General features: G+C 38.7%; 1 long non-coding RNA gene across 1 annotated transcript; it reads left to right on the plus strand.

Moving 5' to 3' along the window:
* Nucleotides 1–521: 521 nt before the first annotated feature.
* Nucleotides 522–23543, plus strand: LOC141947354 (uncharacterized). Its single transcript, XR_012630091.1, has 3 exons — nt 522–728; nt 21136–21260; nt 23490–23543. It is a non-coding gene; the product is annotated as an uncharacterized LOC141947354 (long non-coding RNA).
* The last annotated feature ends 505 nt before the right edge of the window (nt 23544–24048 follow it).

Here is a 24048-nt window from a genome sequence, read left to right on the forward strand (position 1 = left end):
GTCAATGTAATGGAACACACTCATCTTGGTGTTGGGGAACTTTATTTTAATTTTATTTTACCAGATACACATGGTATTGTGAATTGAAGTTGAGGACCTTTATTCAGGTGGACATTCGTGATTATGCTGTTACAGCACTTGCCCAACACTGGCTGGGGCTCGCTTGCTCTGAGTGGGTATCACACTCTTCAGAGACACGTGTGAACAGCTGGTTAGTCCTTAGCAATACCTCATGTTCTTGGGGTTTCATTTCGGAGAGGAACACAAAAGCGCCGGCCCCGAGGTGCTACTTCTCGCCCAAACCCCTCATGGCGCCGGCGGGCGGAAGCACTTCTGACGGGGGGCGGGAGGACACGAGAATAGCGGTTTCCGATTGGTCCACGTTCCCGCGGCGCCTGGCGATTGGTGCTCGCTGCCGCCCTTCTGGAAGGTTCGGCGTTGAGGGGAGAGCGGGAGCGGGGCTGTTCGTGTCCGGTCTCTGGGGTGGAGGCAGGGAGCCGCACCTTAAATTAATCCCCGGGTTCCATGAGCCAGACCTGCCTGCGCAGCGTTTTGCTGGCTGTGAAGGGTGCAGGTGGTCGGTCGGAAGAGTCTGGCTCAAGCACGGCTGCCTGGCTCCTCATCTACAAGTGCCTCCATTTTCAGGCTGCGCGCCACTCAGGAACAGAGATGAGGCACGCCAGCTCCAACATTTGGATGTTTTGCTGCTGAATTGTCACTAAAAATAGGTGAGCTATGAACGTTGTTACCTCTCTGGTAATTCTGGTTGTCCCTTAGCTAATTGTGAATGCCTCTGTTGGCTTCTTTATATTGAGGGGTTGTCCGCTGTCCTGCAGCACACTGAAAAGTGATATTTCAGTGGCAGCTTAAAATGTATGGGGGTTTGTATCAGAATACCTAACAGGGTGACTGCTAGTCTATAGGACTATCTTTGTATTTCATTAATTAATATTTTTCATTTAAATTCCTGACAGTTACAGGAGAATGATATTGTAATTATTTTGTATGAGTTACACAATTTATAGATAGTATTAGGACCTAGGGTTCTCCTTATAGGTCTTGTTTGACTTACAACAGCAGTCCCTGTTAGCTGTAAATCACAGTAAGAGAATTTGGACCGTACTATGAAATTTAGGTCCAGATTCCCATGAAATAGAAGAGTTGTGATCTTTGGACCAGGGAAATGAGTGGGAGCATAATAACCCAGGTTCCTTCTTCTTTCACATCTTGAGATGACTGAGGCTATGCAAGCATCCTTACCCAGATCCAGAGTGGGTAAAGATGTTTCCATCCTCAGCTGCTTCCCATACCCTTCTACAGGTGGTTGCTCTGTCTAAAACATCACTGGGCTTCAGCTGGTATTAGTTTGCTGAATCTGCAGCAGAGAAAATCAGCCGAATGTTGCTATGTCTATCCTGTTAAAATAATTTTTTTGTAAAGTATATTATCAAAACTGCCTTGGGAGCAGGAGCATGGTGATGACTCTTACTGAGCAGTTATCTGTTGAAGTGCTGCCGCTGTTTGCTGGATAACAGGCTTTTGGTTACCAGATACCACTGGAGAAGTAAATTACTTTTAGGAAAGACTCCTAGTATGAAGAAAGGTTTCTGGATGTCTATTCTCTCCCTGGTCTATGTGTTAGCTTATTTTGCATGTTAGCCAACTTGAGAATGTATATTTATCTGTCATTCAAAATAATTCTGTAACTAATACAATTTTAGCTGTGTTCATCTTGCAGAAAAAGCGTTTAACATAAGCATCATCAGCAGAAGTAAAAGGATCAAGCGCTCTTGCTCATGGTTTCTGATTATTTTGGAAAGTAGAAACTCTAGGAAATGGCTGATTCTTCCTAGTAACTGAGAAATTCAGACTTTTTAGGGTCAGGTGCAGATGTCTGCGTGGCTCTGCCTTTCTTCCTAGTGGTCATGGCTGCAGGTAGTCCAGAAGGTTACAGTTGTGTACAGTACTTCAGTCCAGGTCGCACCCCTGGACTTGCCAGTTTGATGCAACTTTTCCTTCTATTTTGCTTCTTTGCTGTTCTTTGCATTTTTTTTACATTAATCTTCTGAGATACTCCACAAAGCAGTATGTGAAATTGGGCTATTACAGTGAATTATAGTGAATGTTAAAGAAAATACTGGAAGCATTTCAGGGAGACTTCTTTTTTAATATCAGAGCTTTCACTGGAAATGGGAGTTATGCTTACTCAGCCAGGAGATTCAAAGTAGTACTGTATGATCCTGCATCAAAACAATTCTAAATGTCTTGAAAGGGAGATAATAAATTGCTTGGGAGCAATGTTAATCCTAAGCAAAATAAATACTCCGAGCCATTTGCTGTAAGAATTCAAAATAAATGGAACGAAGAGGCTATGTCCATTTAAATCCTTTGCTAAGAATTGTTTGTTTCCATCTGCAACAGAACGTGCCTGAAGAACTGCCTGCTTACACAGTGTGAATATAAGCGTTTGGGAAAAGAGGCTACTCACCAGCAATTAGCACTCTGTTGTTTATCTTTGTGCATTTTGCTCGCAGCTATAGAAAAATATGTGTTCTGTTTACCAACTACAATTATTGCTTTACTGGTACTATAGCAGAGTCTTTCCTTTGATTTCTCCAGTCTGCTGTACCAAAAAAAATAATAGTATTGTAATAACATAAAAGACCTTGCAGGACTTGAAAGCTGAATAAATAATTCTCTTGAAAATCATACTGTGTTTACAATATCACAACACATATTTACTGCTTCTACTTCAGAGTGCAATACTTGATGAATTCTTAAAATTTATTTATTTAAATTTAATCAAGTGGGAATTGTGGACACAGAAAATTTACACACTGTATACTTCTATTGAGTTCCAAACTGCTCTCTCAACCCCATCACAATTTATGTATTTCCACTTCTGCAGTCTAATTTACTGAGTGGTTTTCCACCATAGAAAAGTAAGTTTAAGGAGTATATGAAAAAAGAAATCTCCAAATATGGTAAATCAAGTTGTGGAGACATGCTAACTTCTCCATAAGGTTGTAACTCTTTGGAAGCTCTCACAAGGAGCTGTTACAAATGAGCTCTTTTCACAGAATCGTTGGGGTAAAACTGAGTGTGACTCTGAGATCAGGCTTCATGTTTGCTTAAGTCAGGCGAGTGGGGAGAAGGCAGAGCCTAGTGCAGGATGCTGTTCATCCTCTCCTGCTGGTAGCTTGCTCCAGGAGCTCATGGTTGCAGAATGGGAAGCACTAGTAGTATTTATGTGAGTGAACTTGCCAGTCATGAGGACAGCTGAATTGTTGGATCATCATTTATGCTGTATACTCTTCCCGTGTTTCTCTAGTATTAGGCACTGAAAAGAGGAGAAACAACTGAGACTTGGAGTTGAAGGGGAAGAAAGATGAAGTCTTGTTCTGGAGCCTTTTTTTTTTTTTTTTTCCTAAATTATGCATTAGCACAGTGCTGTAGTGTTTGTGCCATAAATGCTGCAGGAAGTTATTCAAACTTACAAGGAGAAACTCCTTAATGATTGCTTAGAAACATGAAAAAAACACAACTAATATAAAACCATTCAATGAATATAACACCTGTGCTTTTTGTCAGCCATCTTAAGTGCTTAATTTTTTGTGTTTGCAGTAGACCTTCTGCAGCAAAATGTAAAAGCAGTGCTGGATCATGATCTGTTATATTTATACCGTAATACAATTTGCTTACTAGAATAAAGATATCCCCCTCCCGAAATCTTATCTACTTAGAAAGGAATAAAATTACAGAATGTTTAAACACGTGTAGTAAGTACATAGCAAAGATTTTATTCCTTAAATATTAATGCCTGAATACAGTCTGAATATTTTTCTCTGAAGGCTTTAATTGCAAGCTGGTAACAGTGAGTCTTTTGTGGCAACAGTTATTCATTGAATCATGATCAAAAAGCAAAGGAATAGAATTATGAAGAAGAGAGGCCAAATCTCTCCTTGCTCGTGTTGCCTCTGCTGCTTTCAGGGTAATTATGTCGTGTCTCTGCATTCCAGAATTTAGGAAAAAGAAGATGGGGGAGGGCAGTTAAAGCCTTTGGTAGTTTTGACTCACAAGAAACGCATTCTTGCTCAAAGGGAGGTCTGTCCCTGTTACTGTACAGAAACCAAACAGTAACTGTGCTCAGCAGTGCTGGAGTGACCTGTGGGCTGGCTCGGCAAGCGCAGGACCAGCCCTATACGGAGGGATGTTGGGGGTCATGTGTGTGTCGGGGGAGAGACCCTGCTTGTTCCTTGGATAGGTGTGAAGGTTCGCTCCTTCGCACGAGGACAGCGGCAAAGCAGGTCGTGCCATGGTGGGCCCAGTGGACTGCGGGAGGGAAGCCCGCGTGCTTTGCAATCAGACCCAGTGGCACGACTCACCGTGCAGATGTCAGACTGCTATTGATATTTTACTGAACTAGCCATGCTAATTGTTCTTTTCAGTTTTGTGATTGTGGTTGAGTAAACAAAGTTTATGCTGAAATAACTTATAGCACCCAAAGACTGGCAAATCCCACTAGTGACTTGCAGAGCATTGGTGGTCTTGAGTGACTGAAATTTCATCTTCTAGTTGAGGCTTCTAAAGCATCTGATCTGTTATTCCAGTTTGATGGTGAGATATTAAAACCCCAATTGTTCAGGCTAGCAGCTTTATAAGTTGCTGTGGGAATGAATTGTCAGCCTGATTGTTCTGGCCTGTGCTGGTAGGACTGTTACTGAGTGCTACTGGATGTCTTGTAGCCTTGTGAGTGCGGTTATGGACAGTTTTTCAATCAAGTAGATTTTCCATGTTCTTGCGGATAGTTTTTTTCTAAACTTACTTTATTCTGTTCTATTCTATTCTTAAGCCTGTCTTAACCATCCTTGATCTGATCTGTTGTTACCCAGATTCAGAACTGCTTTTAAGCAGCATCCCATACCTGAGCATGAGCTAGAAAGAGTGGGCAGTGGACCTTTTGCTTGAGCTGGGGAATCCCTACAGCAGGCGCTGGCCTTGGTCAGTAAGGAATAAGGAATTGAACGTTCTGCTCATTTATACCAGAGCCCTCAGGCTGGCAGACACTGAACACCCTTTCATCCCTCTGTCTTCAAAGTACTGCTCAGAACTTTGCAGAAACAGGCTTCTAGTTAGATCTGTAATTGAAACAGGTCTAATAGACTGACCTGCCTCATCTTTTCAAAGTATCTGGCATGTAACTTTACAGCAAATGATTGTTATTTTTAGGTAGAGCGTGGTCTCATGTATAATTATTGCAGCTCTCTTTAGCTCTGTATGAATGCACCTTCCTGGAATTCCATTTGAGAGATGAATGAAACACTAGCATATCTACCGTTACATATATTTTAAAAATATTCAAGGCTTTCAGAGAATTGGAAATGAATTGTTTCATTATAAAGTTGGCCTTAGCATTTTTGACATGGCCTACAGATTTCATCCTCTTTATCCAGAGGAGCTAAGAAAGTTGTGATCAGAGAGCTAAAACTAGAGTTGGCCTGGAGGATGTGGTAGGGAATGATATGATAAATACACTTCTGAGATTCCTAAAAATTCACACACACATAAGTGGGCGTAATTCTCATTTCTTTGTGTTCTGTGGTTGCCATTGATGTTCTGGTAGTACAGCTGCCTCATTGACAAAGGATTTTCAGAGTTAAAAACATGATGTACTTCAGTCTGAGTTAAAAATCCTATCAATAAAACTCTTCCTATGATAGACCTGCAACCTCTCATGATGAGGTATTATGTCAGGGTGTTCAACCTGGTGCTGGGTCTGGCTGGGATGGAGACTCCACCCAGCAGCCTGTACAGTGCTGTGGTGTGGATTTGTGCCTAAACCTGTGTCACCCACCACAGACCTTCAGCTTTTGGCAACTGAGACATGCACGAGGGATAATGTTCAAGTAATGTGCTGCTAGGAGCAGCTGTCTGAATATTCCAGGCTGGTGTTTCTGTACAAGTTGGTAAAAATGTAAGACAACCTTGTTGCTGTTTGAGGATCTGGGTTCTGTGGCTCGCACTGAGCAAGCCCCTGTTGGTTTTCGTGTATGAGATTCCTGGAGCATATGTAATAGAGGAAAATCCCAAAAATAGCGTTGATCTTGAAGATGTAAGGAAAGGAAGTAGCTATAAATGCCATAGTACTTAGGTTCTTTAAATACCCTATAGAATAACTTTGAAATGTTTGGAATTTCAGCTGCCTAATAAGGATATTGGTTAACCCTAGCCATGCACTGATGTGGCTGAAATTGGTGACTATTTAATGGCAAAAATCAGCTGCAGCCAGTTTTGAGATCTAGCAAAATACCCAAGAATACCTGAAGCTGGTAGTAAAAACAAACCAAAACACGCCCCCCCCCCCCCCCCCCCCCCCCCCAAACCCAACCTATTTTTAGTTCATGCTTGATGGCTTGCCAGGTATTTGAGGTTTTTTGCCAACCAGATGATTTTTCTCATGTGGGCTGTAGGTTAGTCTGCTAAGAGTGGAGTTGTTTTTTGGGATAACAAGTTGCATTAGTTGATTTTAGGGTATCAAAAGAACTACAGAACATTCCGAGGTGGGTGTTTAATGGAAGCGTCCTGACATTTTTGTACATCACTATGCTGAGGGGCAAAAAAGCAGATGTGATCTGTGGCAAGTTGATACTAGAGTGAACAATGGGTAAGAAGGAGAAAAGAGGAACTGGGATCTGTTAATTACAGGAAATTGGGAAAATCATACATCTTGCTGAGAATCCAGCGCGAATCCAGAATCCACACGTGTATGTTTCTGCTGAACTTTCTCAGCATTCTCAATCCATAAGAAGTTCTGAAAAACATTGGTTTGAATCCAGTTCACACTCAATTCCGCTCAAGCAAAAAATGCTGCTCTTCTGCCAGATCTTTGACCAGAATCATGTCAGGAGTTAAGATAAGAAGTTCATTTTGGTGATAATTTGATCAGTATTAAGCATCACTAAATTGGTTAATGTTAAAGCCATGTTAAGCACCATGTCCTGGACAGAAGTTTTTGTTCTGAAAGGGAATGTTTGCTCCTTTACATTAAAATCACTTACTTCTCAAAACATCAGTCTGTGTCTTTTAGAGATTTTAAGGTTCTATGCAGCAAAACATAAAGCTTTTGTTATGTGTTTTACCAGAGGTGGTATTTTTTCTTTTGGAGGTTTTGCAAAGCTCGATGTGACTGTTACCTCTGAAAGACTAAGATGTTTGCAGGGGTTGCTAAGGTGATTTTGTGGGATGGTAATGTGCTGTTAAGTTGTTTACAGGAGAATGTGAATGAAATTTCACCACCCACAGCAAGGCAAAACGTCCCTGTCTGATATTATTTCAGAAAGGTTTCAGTAGAGAAGAAAATAGCTGTACAAATGCACTATTCACAGCCCCTCCAAGGATGGTAAAGTACAGTCTAGGTGTTTGTAGGCTAGAGGGCATGAACATTTTAATCTCATTGCACCTTTTCATCATTTTAACCAGAATGTGAAACATTTTAGTTCTTCCTCTTTTTGCTTTGTGATTTTATTGTATTTTTAAAAAAATTCTGTGTGAATGGTTTGGCAAGTGTTTATTGGGAATTTGGATCTTGTTTCACTTTTTCATAATTTTAACCAGAATGTGAAACATTTTAATTTTTGCTCTTTTTACTTTGATTTTCTTTTTAAATTTCTATATGTGAATGGTTTGGCAAGTGTTTATGAGGAATATTTCGTGTTCAAAAGTTGATATTGACACTGAGTCACCACAAATAGCTTTGAAACTATGAACAAACCGTACTGCTCCCATGCAGCTTTCCTCGCAGGAAAATAAGAAAGCACTACCAGTCTTTGGTGGGGGAGAAATTCCTTCCTGACTCCCAATACCAGAGCTGCCTTATCCCTAGGATATGCTAATTCCGGATGGGGTACCAGCACATGCTCAACATCCTGCCTTTTCCTGCAGCCAGTCTGTCATATTTTAGAAGAAAATAAAGTTGTGCGTTGTGGGGAAAAGTTTTGAAGAACAAATAGTCTTAAAGCCTAGAGCTAATGTCGTATAGATCTCGGATCTGTAAATTAGAGAGGGGTTCTTTGGCAGTGACAGTGTGTTTGCCACTGTGACATCTAGCTTTTAACTTGATTCTTCATTTCCTTCTTTAAAATTACTATTTAGGGATGAAGTGGCAGCAGATGATTGTCGTGTGGTTCTTCAGTTTGGTTTTCTGACCTGACAGAAGGTTACAGTTGACTGACTTATGTAGATCTGTTGGCTTAACCTGTACTTGTCAGCAAATTACTGACGAATTAGGGTTTAATTTTTTTCACTTATTTGAGGACAAACTTACATTTTCTTTGACACCCCCCCCCCCCCCAAAAAAAACCCCAAACAAACCCCCGCAAAAACCAACCCCAAAACCAAACAGACTTTAATATAGCTTAACATCACAAGGCCATTGGCTGGTTGACCAGCTGGACTGATGTCAGTGTAATTCACCGCTGACTTTGGTGCTCTTCAGAGCTGGTGTGGGTGTGCTGCTGAGGAGAAACCCCCGTGGACGTGCTCTGCAGAGAACATGCTTCCTCCCAGATGCGCCTGCATGTGGCGAGAGGTGACTGTGGGTACCTCGCTCTGCAGGCCTGCAGTCTGACTGACAGCTCATTAAAGTTAATGGAACTGGTCAATTTAGTAGGACTTTCAGACTGGTTTCTCATCAATATTTATGAACACACATACTTTTTTTGTAACTTACTGTTGATTTTTATTAACCAAAAAGACCTGACTCCAAGTAAAAATATTCAAAATAAACAACATAAAATATTCACTACCTTCTGCACAGTAAGTCTGAGCTATCTGAAAACCTGTCAGAATTCATAGACTGCCTGAGTTCATTGTCAAATTTACCCTTATCTACAGTCTCTGTAATTAAAATACATTTCTAAATCTTCTGAATTCTTTTCTGTTTCCTTTCATACTCTCTTAGTTTGTCTTTCTACATTACTCTTACTTTTTATGCAACTTTGAAAGACAAAAACATTCTCAAGTTTGCGCCTTGACTTTTCAGATATCAGACTGATTTCTCCCCCAGTATTCTGGGCACAATGGTGATATTTAGAGTTTTAATAAAGAGGTGAAGAAAGGGAAATAATAACTTAGTACTTTTCTGATAAGAAAGGCAGATGCTGTGACTTTGCAGGTGAGATACTAATAAGCTGTTTTACTGTGTGCTTGCCCAGGGTGAAAAAATAATACTCATCTGTTAGTATCTTTTTGTGCAAGTCCTTACCAAGGTGATATGCAAAGAAGGCACAGTAGAATTCTACTTTGTTTATGATTACTGAGATTTCATTTTTGTTTTTCCAAGCAGAAGAAACTTTTGTCTTTTTTATTTTGCCAGTGTAAATATAAAAAGCATCAAATCTTCCATTCTTTGAGTTTCTGTATGTGTTGTAAGACCAAGTGGGGTGAAAGGAAAGCTTCTTTAGACTTAATTGCAGTGGCAGGCAGACGACAGAGCTAAAAGGAATGGCATTGTAAAATGAATGGCATTTGCAGTAAATAGCAAAACTGATTTCTTCACTGGAACAAAAGTCCTCCCAAGAGAAGTTTCTTCCAAATTTTAGGCACTTGAATTAAATGTAAAAATTCAAATGCTACTTGGAAAGTTACATTTGTATTCTGCAGAGAGCTTGTACTAGCTCTTGCACACATGCAAGAGTCATTCTGAAGGTAATTTAGCTTTTTTGCTCACATAGTAACTAAAAACCCAGCAATTAACTCCATCTGTTTTCTCAAGAAGAGGCAACATAAATAAAATTTCAAAGGTGCCAAAATGGGCTCGAGAGGAGATTTCCATTGGTTTTACCTGGTTCGAGTACATTGCTGCCCCAGTCTTTTCAAAGATACCACTAGAAATGTTTTATTGGTAAAAATAGTCCCATATTGTGTGTATTGTTTCCAAGGACATGCCTGCCATTTTCTGGCACTGTAGCTGAATTTGAATTATAAAGAGCAACACAAAAATGAAGCTAAGGAAAACAAGTTCCCTAAAGAACAACAGTTCCTAATCCGAGGTGAGTTGATTTTTGGGGTTGTTTGTTTGTTTGTTGGCTTTAGATCTGAATCAATCTACTTTCTTCTTTATTTTTAAAGAGAATTTTGATACAGTAAAGCAAATAACAGAAGTAGAGTCTTGTGCAAGAAGGCTTTTGCCAATGAATACCATATAGTGAAGCCTAACAGTTGTTAGGAAGGAGCTGGCTTTAAAACGCTGGCTTTAGGACAATGGTCTGGCTGTTTTAAGAGAACAAAAGGCAGCAGAGAGGTCAGTTGCTTCAGAAGCAGAAATGGTTTTTTCTCCTTTTACAATTACTGAAAGTTGTAATGACATTATAATGAAATCACACTGTTTTGTTTCAGTGAAACGCCACCCCAATTTTGTTCATTCAGTAATTTAAATATCTTTATCATAATTCTTACAGGCTATTGTTTAGGATCTTGTTTTTCAGTCTGAGGTATGCGGATTTTTGTGTACTGATATGCTATTAAAAGAAATCATGAAAATTACCATGTTACCAGGTAAGTTAACAAAGTAAGTTACTGGGAGGCTTAAATTTATTATAGGGAAATCTGAAATTCCAAGGTAATTTTCTTTTCTGCATCCACAAATAAAAATATTACAGATCTTTCTTTTAAGAAGCCTTTGTTTACATCAGGATTAGAAAACTTATTAATTCTGTCAAATTTCCTGAGAAAATGCTATACACCATATTCTTATTATGAATTAAGAAAAATGCTATTGATATAATAAAATATTTTTCAACTTTTTTTTTATATGACTAAATGTTTGTTTACCAGTCAGAAGTTAGTAATTGGTACATAACAATGCATTTAAAATATTCAAAATCTTGCAGGGCTCATCGTCACGTTGCAGGACAATAAATACTGTTGTCAAGGAATAGACTAATCCAGAAATTAGAGCTGCATGTTTTGGAGGAATTTGGTTTAAAGGGTAGATGTGGGGGGGAGCTTTTCTTTCTTCTAATACACTTTTATAGCTGAAGTAGAACCAGATTACTGCAGCAGATACTCCAGTGCTCTCAATTCTGTTCATGTTTTAGGTGGAATGTAAAATAAGTGTGTAGATGCATACTAGAATTTCTGAAAGATAGGTGTTACCATGGATACACTCAAGCAACCAAAGAGCTTGTGTGAATGCGAAGCACTAATTTTTCTGCTAGTTGCAGGAGGATTTGTTCTGATAAGAAACTTGTGCTGCCACTGTTCTCCTCCCACTCCCATTTGTTACTGTAGCAATACAACTCTTGGATGTTAGGTGTTATGTTGAGGGACAATTATAGTTCTTTTTCTCTACATCTACTGTCCAGGCCTAGCATTTTCACACAACAGTTGACCTAAACATTATTTCAAGTGAAAAATATAACTGATTAATTTTGGGTGCTGTGAGTTCTTATGTTGTGACAATTAGATTGCTGGTGTATATGAATGTTCCTCTCTTTCCCCCATAGGGGAATAGGTGTTCAAGGTGAAAAAAAATCTCTGTAGAGCAGATAATGGGGATAGAAATAAGTTAGAGGGGGACATACCAGAAAACTTGCAGAGATCATAGCTAGTATGCTTTTCCTGCAAGTTGGAATGTGCAGAGAATTAGCATTGTGAGCAAAAGGGCTCCTGAAGATGTGTGGGAAGAGGATTTAAAGTAGTCTCTGAACTCCTGCTGTAATCCTGAAAGCTTCCTCTTTCCTTGCTGCTTGCCTTGCTCTTCTGCAAGCTGTAGTGCTGAGGAAGCTTCTGAGGAGAGTTAGAAGGACTATCATCTCTCCAATGTCTGTCTTTTATCAGTTCAACTGTTGGTTTCCTTAATAGCATCATCAATAGTTACACCCGAACGAAGCTGAACCAAGCAAAGGTATCCCAGGAGAAAGCACAGCTGATGCACGAGGCTGTTACCAGCACGTGTTGATCTGACCATGTCACTGGCAAAGCGGAGCTCGGCCACTGCCCCTGGAACCTGGGAATCCCGTGCTGGGATGGCCGCAGCTGGTAGGAGTTAACAAATGTTGGTAATGTCCTAATGGCTCTTAGCACAATAAGTATCTTTGTCAAAACGGAAATAGATCTATGGTTTTACATTTCAGTGGGGCAAGTATTTGTTCATTTAAATGGTATTTCACTGACAAAAGTAAACTGAATGATTGAACGCAAACTGTATAGCACACGAAAGAATATAACTGAAATACACTGGCTGATGTTGATATTGTTACTATTTATGGAAATATTTTTGTGACCCAGTAAAAAGTTGCTGAAATCCTGCTATTTCTCACTGTATTGTGGATTAATCTTAGTTCAGTTGATGCTATCTTGTCTGGTGTACACTACATAGATTCTTATGTTTCATATCTCTACTGTTGACCTGTGCAGCCCATATTCATTATAACATAAATAATATAACAGAAGTAGTTCAGATGGTGGAAGACCTATATATGTGTCAGCCCGCACAGAGGAGGTGGGGGGGAACACAGCAAAAAGCCCAAGTTTGGATTTATCCCTGTCAAGGAGACAGTATCAATATTATTTCAAATGTAGTACAGACAGAGTTCTAATGTTTCCCATGGTAAATGACTCTGGGAGGATGCTGCTATGAAATATATTCTAATTTATTTAGAAATAAATTCCATGTATTTTCCATAATATTCCATAACAACCATAAGGACAAATAATTTTAAAAATCATTGTCACTGGGAATAATAGCGTGCTGTAGCTGGTAAATGATTTCCTATTAACCCTCAGTATTCAGTTGTTGTTTTGTGAAATTACAAAAACTTCCAAGTTAATTTTTTTCCTTTTCAAACCCTAACTAGATCTGAATTGGTAGCTGTATTAATGCTCTGATAACAATATTAGTGGGCACTTAGAATAAATGCTTTGTAAGCGGTGAGTGAAAATAGATTACTATTACTGTTTTCTCATTTTCTTAATGAAATGTTTCTCTCAATCTACATGCTGTATTACTCAGGTGTAGCTGATTGTTCATTTCTGTCTGCTCATTAGAAATACAAGATTTTATTTATGTGGAAATGTGTGATTAAGGTCAGGCTAAATATGTAAGTAGGAGTAATGTGAGTTTACCTAAGCTGGCTTGTAGAAGTCCACATTTGCAAGACTCTTCTCAGGATTTAGAAGTTTTAGGCAGTTGCATACTTGACTCCCTATAAGCCTAGTATTTGCCATAAACGAGTATGAATGTTTCCTCTGAAAAATCACTGAAAATAGCTGAATGTTCCAGATAAAATTGTAATAAAGCCTAGAGCATAAATTTATAGAATAACCTGCCTACAGAGCATGCCTCTGACAGACTTCCATCTATTAGTGGTTTGCTAGAGCCCTAAAGCACAAAGATTTTATCCAGTTTGAAATGTTTTGGATTGCTTCAGTTACTCCCACAAAATTTCCTTCTTGGAATTCCACTGAGTTTGTAACCTCAATACAGCAACTTGTTCCACAGATAACTTGTGTTTCTTCAGAGTATCTTCTGTTACCAGTTTCTCTTGAAAATCAGAAAATTTTATTATGGTCTTGTGGAATGTGCAACCTGCATTAGTTATGTTTTTGCTGGTTTTGCAAAAAAATGTTTGCAGTGGGACCAATGACAAAGTTTTGACTGCCTTTAAATTGATTGCAAAATTCTAATTCCCAGAGAGCAAAAAAAGTGATTTACTCTTTCAGTTCTCTCCTTAAGTGGTGATAAGTTTCTAGATTCAGCTTAAAGAGGGAAAAAAGGAAAATCAGAAATGTGCAAGACCAACATCTTACTGAATCTCTAATAAGAAAGGATAGCATTTGCACTTTGCATATATTATAATGCCTGAGTAGATCACTACACAAATGTCTTGCAATGGAAGAAAATTCAGCTGTGAGGATATAAACTGTGAATGCACAAGCAAACAGATGTGTTTGTACATCCAGATGCTGCTAACACACTTGCAGTAGCATGTGCTGGAAAGATCCTGGGTTAAAAAAAAATTACCTTGTTTGTGAAACTCTGAGTTACTTTGTGAGGGTTCCAAAACTTGTAGGTGTCAAATATGCCATTACCACAAGTTTTGTGGAAATTAATGCAAAGTTCTCTCTATTCTGGGGCACCTAACCACGTATGGGAACTCAGTTCCCAGGAATAAACATGCTTGCAGATAAGTTCAGACCTCTTTGAAAAAAGCCCTTCTGTAAGCTTTATGATTTCTTCTATGCTATATGAAGCAAAATGGGTCTTCCTTTTTACTGAGACTATTTTAGCTGTGCTAAATTATTCCCACTTAGAAGTTGCTTCTGATTATTCTAGTCAGTGTAGCAGCATGCAGTGCTCTTGGCATGCCTGTCCGTCTTAGAAAGATCACATCGTCACATGGATGGAGGTTCTGGTGGTGGCGTATCTGATAGCATGGCAAGTCATTCATGTGTCTGGTATTAAAAACATACAGAATATTTTTTTCCTGTTTTCGCACAGTGATTACTCATTTTGGGACATGGCTAGATGTGCAGAAAAGGTTTGTATTGCTGAGGAAAATACGGTAGAAGCCATATCCCCTATAATTTTCATAAAACTGGCTTATCTGCATGAACACTAGGTGATTCTTTGGTGTGCAGACCAGTGGAGAAAGATCTCTGTTGTGTTGTCACTGTGTGTGTAGCTTTTGCCATGATTTCACATGATGTTTGAACTCTGTGTTAATTTAGCTCGGATAGGTACTGACGACCAAAGTCTTTCCATTCCAAGGACCTGTGGCCAAATAGGCGTGTCTGTTAAAGCAGCTCAGTAGTCCTGAGTCACTTAACTGAACTGATTTCTTTCTTGCTTCAAAATCCTGACAGCTCACTTCAGCTCTTGGTGTCTTGTGTGAGCGTTGTTATGACAACAGAGCAGAATTTGTTACTAACGTTACTTTACTACTTGTGTGTGATATCTGCGATGCCTTGAGAAAATGTGGCATTCCTTACTTTTGAACCTATACTGAACTGTGCTAGCCCTCACACAGACACACTTCTTCCATACTGAGGGACCTTTTTTATGGTTTAAAGAAGTCCTCTTAACATGCAATGTGAATATCTAAAAGGTAAATTAAGTCATATTCAAAAAGATATTTAGAAGCCTGTATTCACAGGTTTTAGTAGCAACTAGGACTTTCTGTGTGCTTTTATGAACCAGATGTGAGACCAGAATAGATAATAGTGTTTAAATCCATGCCCTAGCTTATTTTCCAGTTGTTTCCCTTCAGTGTTGAGGAAAATTGCAGATTGGCAATTTTCATGGCCACGCAAGGTTGCCAAAACATTGTGCCACTGAGATGTCTCAGTGTATTGCAGGAAGCTGGAGAGAAGCTCAGCTTTCAGGTACGTGAGGTTGTCCACTACTTCCTGGGACTTACTGATGACACTGAGTGTCTCAACGTTTCAGTGCTTTCAGGCATGCTAATAGAGGGAACAGAATGTATATCCAATGTGATTCTGTCTTCTACCTTACCCCCCTCTCAATTTTGGCTTGAAGAACATAAGACACAAGAAAACCGGCGAACGTATGAAAGCTGGACCATCTAAAATAATGAAATTAGACTCCCTGAGCCATCAGACCTGATTAAGACTATTTTGAATTATGTTCTGAAAAGCTATGAGGACAAATTCAAAAATATTTGTTTTCAGTTTTGCTTCTGTAATGAGCTGCTTTCCTTCTGCCCTGTTTCCAACAGTCAGGCTAGAGCTGCTTGTCTTTACCTTTGCCAATAAAGTCAAAAGACAGTGACTGAGTGAGAAAGGCAGACCTACACTGGGAGTGGGGCCAGTAGCCTTGATATTCGTTAATAGATAATTTTTTTTTATAGGAAGGGAGTTCTAGATTTCAGGATTTAATTTAAAAGAAAACTGGTGTCATGTTCTTCTGTGAGTGACTGAGACACATCACCATGTAATCCATCAGAATTTTTCAGAATCATAGCACAAGTCACTAAATGTTACAGGTGTTCTCTTCTTTTACAGTGAGGAACTGAACCCTAGGCAGAACTGCTACACAGCATAATACTGAACCTCTCAGCCAAATTGCAGAGAAGTTTGACTTTAAAAGATACTAAATGCATTTTAGAGATCTGAATATCATTCTTAAAAGAAGTAAAAAGAGCAATTGTTGCTGTTTAACAGAGCAAAAAGGAAATAGGTTGTTAGATACTTGCATTAGGTACAAACCTAGTGCTGCTCTGTTCTAAAATAGCTCTTACTTTCTTCGTCACTTACTATGTAGTCCAGTCCATATGTCTCAGAGAGGAGGTGGTAGCAATTCTGAGATTTGGTGAATCACCATCCAAAGAATTAGAAAGTGTCATGATCTAATCATGATCTTAGCAAGCCACTGAATATCTGCAAACAAAAGAATAAACCACAGATGCATTAGCCTGGAATGCCTTCCAGATGAAAGATATTACTGTTTGCTTGAATGCAAATTATTACAGATTCTGAAGCAATAAAGAAGAAATTAATTGTTTTTTTATCTTGTTTTCCTCTGTCAATTAAAACTTGTTCCATTGTGTGGCTCAGTGTCTAACTAATTGCATTTCTTGATGGGATAAGAAAATAATAAGTAAAGAAGAATATGGAGAGAAGCAGAATTCAGTTTAATCTACTCAAGTTCTGAGATCCATCCCTGAAGCCCAGGGGGAAGATGGAGATCCTGTTTCCACCTTTGTGCTTTATTTAAGGACCTGAATCACATTCTGCAAAATTAAAATAGAGGATTTCTTACAGCTTTAGTAGGCTTGGAGTCATGCTCTTTTCAAAAATGCTTTTTCTTCATAGCTTTTAAGTGGTACCCCAGCAGTGAAGAGAATATGTTCAGAGCCTCCTAATTTTAGCTGAGTTGTCTAAAACTGAACTGGGTAACAAGAAGAAAAGCATCAATCTTAGGCTGATTTTTTCCTTGTATTTTGCCTATTTCCTCCCCTTCCCCTATGGATGTGTAAAATCATACACAATTTTGGGACATAGCAAGCTGAAATTTCATGCAAATTTATGATTATCAGAAAGGGGTTTTCCTGGCCTTCTCCTGTAATAATGATAACCTTAATCCTTATAGGCTGCACAGCTGAAGAGGGTAGGTGTGGGGTTATTCCTCTGCCATTTCTCAAGTTTCCGTGGGGCACCCTTCCAGACTGTTTCAGGAGATTCTCCTGTGGACCCTTGGGCACTCCCTCGAGCAAGATTGCCATATTCTAGGGTGTAGGCAAGAGTAACCCCTTGGCAGGAGAACTGCCTTGAAAATAATTGCTGTTACATTGCTTGACTAGGGTCTAGGGCTAAACTGTAAGGCAATATCTGCAGTGAGAGAGGCTTGAGAGAAGCTACGTAAGGCTTAAGGTGTTTAATGCTGGATGGAATCAAATCTGTACACATTATGGACTTCCAGCTTAGTATTACACTGTTCTAACACCATCATGTCTCAATTGTATTTACATGGTAGAAGTTCAGCTCTTGAATTTGAAGCTTATTTGTAAGAAAGTTTCTGCAAAATGTTAAGGGCTTTGTTTCAGTAAGGTACAGATTACTTGCATCCGTAGGATGTATGAGCTTTTCACTAGCAAACATCTCTCTAGCCATTGAGAAGTTCATCAGTCTTTTTCATACTTCAGAAGGTAAGATCCTTACCAACCTTTAAGCTGGTCCTTTTGGTATTTAGGATGAAAAAAAATCTTTTTGTTTGTACACACCAACTCAGCTGGTGTCCTAGCTAAGGTGGGATTTTGGCATTCAGTTCCCTATCTACCTATAGGTAATAAAGTTCAGCAGTATTCTACCTCTTTTTTTTTGTGTCTTCAGTTTATTGTAAAGCAAGCTGTTGATAACTACTGTATTTGTTGTAGGTATGATTAAAACTTAATGGGAGATTAAATTGTTTCTGGTTTTGTGAGTACACATTGCTTGTTACTTTCCAGCCATTGTAAACTATTTGTGGAGGCATTTTCCAGTTCTCTATTTTGAATTGCAATAAAGTGGAAAATACTTGAAATACTTCTTAAATTTTCAGTGGCTCCTATTATAAGTAGAAAAATGGGGAAAATAAAACTTCTTGAGCAAGATAGATAGTGAAGAACAGACTAAGTCTGCCACTGATCATCTTTCTTTCTGAGAACAGGACTACTTATTTCCCAGAAGATTCAAAGCCTTTTCCTTGACCTTTATTTTGTCTTTCATAAAAGGCAATGGATTTTATTTTTATTAAAGTCCTATTTTTTGTCTCTTTAGAAGAAGAAACAAAACCTGCTGCCTCCCTTTCTGCCACAGAGAAGTCTAATTGTGACTTTTCACTTTATAAATGTGCTTAAAAGTGTACAGCAAATTGATAAATGTTTCTGTCGACAAGCTCTTTCATCTTACGCATAAAACTAGTGAGACTTTTTTAAGGAAACAATGTGAAGATGCATCCTGAAACTATATTCATCATTTCAACTAACCCATGAGCCAGTATGATCCTGGGTTTTTTTACTGTTTGTTTGGGGGATAATAAAAAGGTGTTAAATATCCTCACCTCTGTATCTTTTTATGATTTGACACTGTTTTTTAATCTGTTTTCTGGCATAGGTCAAATATCCTGTGTGCTTGTTTTGTCATTGAAGCCTAAAGATTTTTTTATCATTTTGTTCAGCTTCTTAGAATAAAACTGTGCCTCCTGGGTTTCTCGGCAGCTTCCCAGTGTGGTCTGGTACAGCAGCATTTGTTTTCTGGGATCTCAGAGTGTCCTCTTCTGAGTTTTCTGATTTGCAAATGCATTTAAGATAGAATTTTCCAAAGGTTTGTGGTTTTCCAAGGATTAATCTGTAGAGAGAAACTTTCTCTGGAACATCTTGCTATAAAAGGCATTAACAGAAGTTATTTATTATTTTCTAATCTAACAAGGAGCAGCCATAGCAGAGAACTGACCTCGAATATTCTTTACTGAGTTCAACTCATACTTGATTTTCTTTATTTCTAAACCAGCATGTTCTATCATGTGAAAGTGATTTGAATTATATATTTAAAAAATAGTATATTGAGAATGACTACTGTTTCTTATAAATATGAGAATGTTACTTTTGTAGTTACATGCAAAAATATCTTGGTCCAGTAGTTATTGCAGTCTGCATTGTCCATTTACCTTATTCAGTAATTTATATTCAAATATAACCCTTGCATGACTTTTCCATTTAATGAAGTTGGAGTCATTTTGCTCCTCTTCTCTAAAGATAATTTAATATATTGAAGTCAATTACTTGCATGATAATTCTCTTATTTTCTTTATTTTTTACAATAAAGTAGATTTAAATAAAAAAGTTATAAACATGTTGTATGTTAAAGTCGAGCTGAAGTGATCTTAATACTGGGATTGTGGTTCTCAACTCATGTGGTTAGAAGCTTTTCATATATGCCTGTTTTATTTGGTATTGATTGATTTCCTTGCTCATTATTAATCCCTTCAAAGACTAATAATGAGCAAGGAAATTAATCACCTATATTTCTAAAATTCAGGTAATAATCTTACAGTGAATGAGCTGATCATGTGTTTATAGCATTTATAAACCTTCCCATTCTGCATTCAGCATTTGTTGCAGGGTCTGGGTTTGGTCTGAGACCCCTCTGTGCAGGATACCAGCTGCAGTCAGCTGAAACTGCCCAACAGTAGCTCGACAGCCTTAATGTGGTTCCCAAACCCTCTGTAAACACGGAGAACTGTGCCTACCGAGCGCTGAATGGTTCCTGCTGGTGGTGTAGAGAGCATTTTCTTCAAGAAAAAGCAAGTGTCTGCTCTCACTCTGAACAGGGATATATGTTGCTAGCTTTTTAAAACGTAGAAGGATAGGACCTAATATCTGTAAATGTATGAAAGGTTATATCAGTGTGCAGCAGTTCAGTGTACCAAACCTTCCTTGCTTCAGACTCATCACTTCTCAGTAGGAACCAATACACAGAATTAGTAAAATTCTGCTTTCTCCAGGGTCAGAAAGGTGTTTACAGTCCTGAGAGGGCACTAAACTTCTACCTAGGATTTGTGTGTTGCCACAAAAATGACTGTTTCACCAGTCTATTTCTATTACTTGGTAAAAGCAAGAATGTGTCATTAGAGAATTATTTCCTAATTGATTCTGCTGCTTTTCCTGCCTAACTGACCTGACACATCCAAAATCTACCTCTCTGTATTGAATTGCAGTTGAACCTCAAGGCTGTTACTTTAATTAGAACTTGTGACAATCGGCTGCTGTTGTAGATGTCACGTTAGGTCCTAAAAGTAACTCTCTGATGCTGTATTATATACCTGAAGGTAAACATTGCCTTTGCACACACCAACACAGCAGGTTCATCCTTGTCACTCCCGCTTTTGTGAAGGTTTGGTGTTAAAGAATATGGGCCTTGCTTTGGCCAGCTTTGTACTGGCTGGTGACGTAAGTCTAGGGAAATTTTGCTTTCATTCCTTGATAAAAATTTGCTTTCATTTGCTTGATAAAAATGTTTGCAGTCCCTCCGAGCTGTCCCTCCCAGCACGTACTGGGAGGTGTGGTACAGGACAGCTGTAATCATTAGCATTTGATAGACCTTTTTCCCAGGCTGCATGCTGAGGCTGGCCGGTTTCCCTTACACAGGTGGGGTCACCAATCCAGTGAGAATTCTTTTTTTTTTCTTCTTTTTTTTTTTTTTCGCTGCAAGTACAGTCATGGAGTATGCAGGCTGTGTGCATTCAGCTTCTGAACAACAGCAAAGGGTTTGAAAATGTGTGAAGGCCCAAAAGAACAGTGTGTCTTATGGAAGAGATCAGTACATTATATAGGCTTGTGGCTTGCAATCAAACATTGAATCAAGAATTGAATTTGATATAAAAAGGCATGGCAAAAAATGTCACTGGAGAAGGTGGAAATACGAATGTAATATACAGTTGATTGTGGATGTGCTGTTACTGACGTCTCAGAAAACAAGGAAATTTGTATTTGAAAATGATGCTTGGATTTGGTATAAACTTTATGAACTGCTGGACTTGCTTTACAATAAAATCAATTTAACCTCATAATGCTCAATGTTAAGATACTCATTTTCAAAGAGACAAAGCTGCTTATCTTTCCCATTACGTTTTCTCAGATCATTTGAGGAGCTGTGGCTGTGGTTCCACGTGTCCTCCTTCAGTGCTGTCTGTCTGCAGTCAAGTTTCACCTGTGACCATTCATTCCTGTGTTGGGTCAGTACGGGGGCTGTGGGCATGTAAGGTGAAGCACATTAGTGAACTGATTTGTCAAGGAAAAAGTAACGTAACACTGTAAAAAAGCCTTTAGGTTGGTTTTTCAGGTGGATCGATTTACCTCTGTAGTTTACCACATGGTGTGAGAATCACCAGCTCTAGTACAGTGCAAACTGTGACACGTGAACAGGGGTGTGTGGCCTCATGGGGTGATTAGTGTTGAGTCTTTGACAGGAAAGAGATACCTCTGTATTCACAGATCCTTGTTTTGAGCCTCATTTAAGATACAGAAATGCAATAAAGGTGTTTCATTTTGGTGGTTTTAACCATCTTCTGATCTGCATTGGCTGAAGCTATCTATCCAGGTTGATTTCCCAATTTTCCCACCAGTGCTGTGCCCCACATTTGTTGTACCTCTGAAGAAAAAGGTTTTCCTACATTAGTTTCTTACCTCAGTATAATGTGATTATCCGCTGAGGAATTTGCTGCTTAATTCAAAATTGAAACTCTCATCTAGAAAAATAGAATAATGTCAGGGTCTAAGCTAAAGTTAATTAAAGTCAGTAGAGTTTTTCTACCTCAGAGACTTTGGCTCAGGCCTTTAGGTTTAAAATTTTAAAATGTGAAGGGAATGCGATTCAAATTATGAAACAAATGTAAACTGGTGGAATATCATCTACCTGGGCTATCAAAAATACAAAGAACTATTCAGATGTCTAAACCTGTCTCTAAAAAGCTGTGGTTTTAAGATTAATGAGAAAGATCTCAGAGTCTCTGTTTAAGACTCTGGTTCTGAATAGCTTGTTACCAATACAGCTGCTGCTCTTCGGATTTGGAGAGGTGGATGATTTCAATCAGATAGACTCACAATCAGTATTTCTTCCCTTGTCTGCTGAAGCAAGATAGTGATACCCAGATCACACTACAGACTAATACAGGAAGAGTACCTAATTAGGTACTCCAAAGATTTTTCTAGGCTGATGCAGCAAAAGTTGATAGGAAATGATTCACTTTAAAAGAGATAAGAAAAGAAAAAAAGCCTTAGGTGAGTTTGTAGAGGAAAAGGAAGTGAAAAGTAGAAATTGCTTATTTTTGCTTTGCTGTACAGCTTAAATGATTCCTTAAGAGGTTCCACTGCATAATCAAGGTATTTTATTAATTCACACTCTGCCTTTCTGGAAACCTGTCCATTTTCTTGGTCATGGCTGTTACCAGTTTCTGTGCTTGAAAAAGGGGTATCAATACTGTTGTTTACAGTTTACTGTACTTACTTAAACTAAAACCCAACATCTTTACATTTAAAATTCTTGTGATCCTAGTTGTATTGCAGACAGTGAGGCTTCGGGGAGCTGTTAGGGGTGTTTTTAAAATGTAATTTATGTTTACACAGTATTTCACAGTTAATAACCATTGCTAGTATCCAGCTGTCCATTGCAGTTTTGGTGTGGTAACTGAAGCTGGACATTTTGTGTTTTGACTCAGTCTTCTGAAGTATTAACATTTCAGTAATTGCGCAAGGAAAGCTTGCACCCTTTGTGTTAGTTTGTGTGCCTGGTTGAGTGACTGCTCAGTGTGATGGCAGTGTAGACAATAAATCTAAATAGCACCATCTTAGAGCTCTGGGCTTTTTACGTGCCTTCAAGTGATCATAGCGCTCTCTTCACTTACATAAACAATACTTGGATATTATGATCTCTGAAGAAATAATTCTGTGTAGTGAGGAATTCATCCTGCCTAGTGTACCACCAGGAGATGTCTGTCTTGATTATGGAAAAATTTTATCCAAGATGATGACATACAAATATGAAGAATAAAAGTAAACTAGGAGACGTTGAGCAAAAAATACATGTTGAGCTCTCAGCCTGGATTTTATCACTTTTGCAGAACAGCTTTTTTGCCTCTAATGCCATTGGATGCTCCATATGGTATATGGATGTCTTGATTCAATACAAAACTATTTTTTGGGGTTAAAACAAGGAGTAACTGAAATCACTGTGAAGCATGAAAAGTAGAAAGCTGATGGGACAGATTGCCTTCATAGTTGTAAGGGATTCTAGATGCATCATTCTGGCAGATTTCCTGAAGGCTATTCAGCTTCAAAGCTCACACATACTAAACAGGAACAGAAAATAATGCAAACCTTTCTGTGAATGCAGTCAACACCACTACCATAGCCATCCTGCTTTCTGAGTCCACTCATTTAGCCTTGCAAGAGCCCTCTTTATCTTCCTACAGCTGTGTTTATTCTGTTTTGCAGATTCACCTGCCTCTCAGAAGACCCGTTGTATGCTGCTGTCCCCTGGGTTTGGAGGTGAGAGTGCAATTTCTAATCTTGGATGGGAGAAATAGAGCTTACATGACGTTTCGTTTAACGAACACACAACAATTTTCCTGTTGAATAACTGTGTTAATAGATAGTTGCTACACCTCTTTTCCGAGCAGTGTTTCCCAACGCCCCTGTGATTCAGGTGAGAAAGACTTTGTTGGATGTTCCTCTTTGTTGATTAAATTTCTGGATTTCATGTACTTAATATCATAGCTATGTGAAGGAAGGTTAAGAAAGACCCAGAACACCTTCCAATATTGACTATGTTATTAAAATTGAAGAAGCTAAAGGAATATGATAGTCATATAGTAGAAAAAGATTAAAGAATGTACAGGAGTCTTGGAGAGAAGTGAAAACATTGAATAGGTCATGTTATTTTTAGCAGCATATGAATGAATAGTAAGGGAAAATGTGGGACATTCCCTTTGCTAGCATAATGTTTTGGAGAGGCCTAAGTGTCCTGTGGAAATGAAGACAAAATCTTTAAAAC

This window comes from Strix uralensis, chromosome 9 (genome assembly GCF_047716275.1).
Source record: "Strix uralensis isolate ZFMK-TIS-50842 chromosome 9, bStrUra1, whole genome shotgun sequence".
In the NCBI taxonomy this organism is placed as follows: Eukaryota; Metazoa; Chordata; class Aves; order Strigiformes; family Strigidae; genus Strix; species Strix uralensis.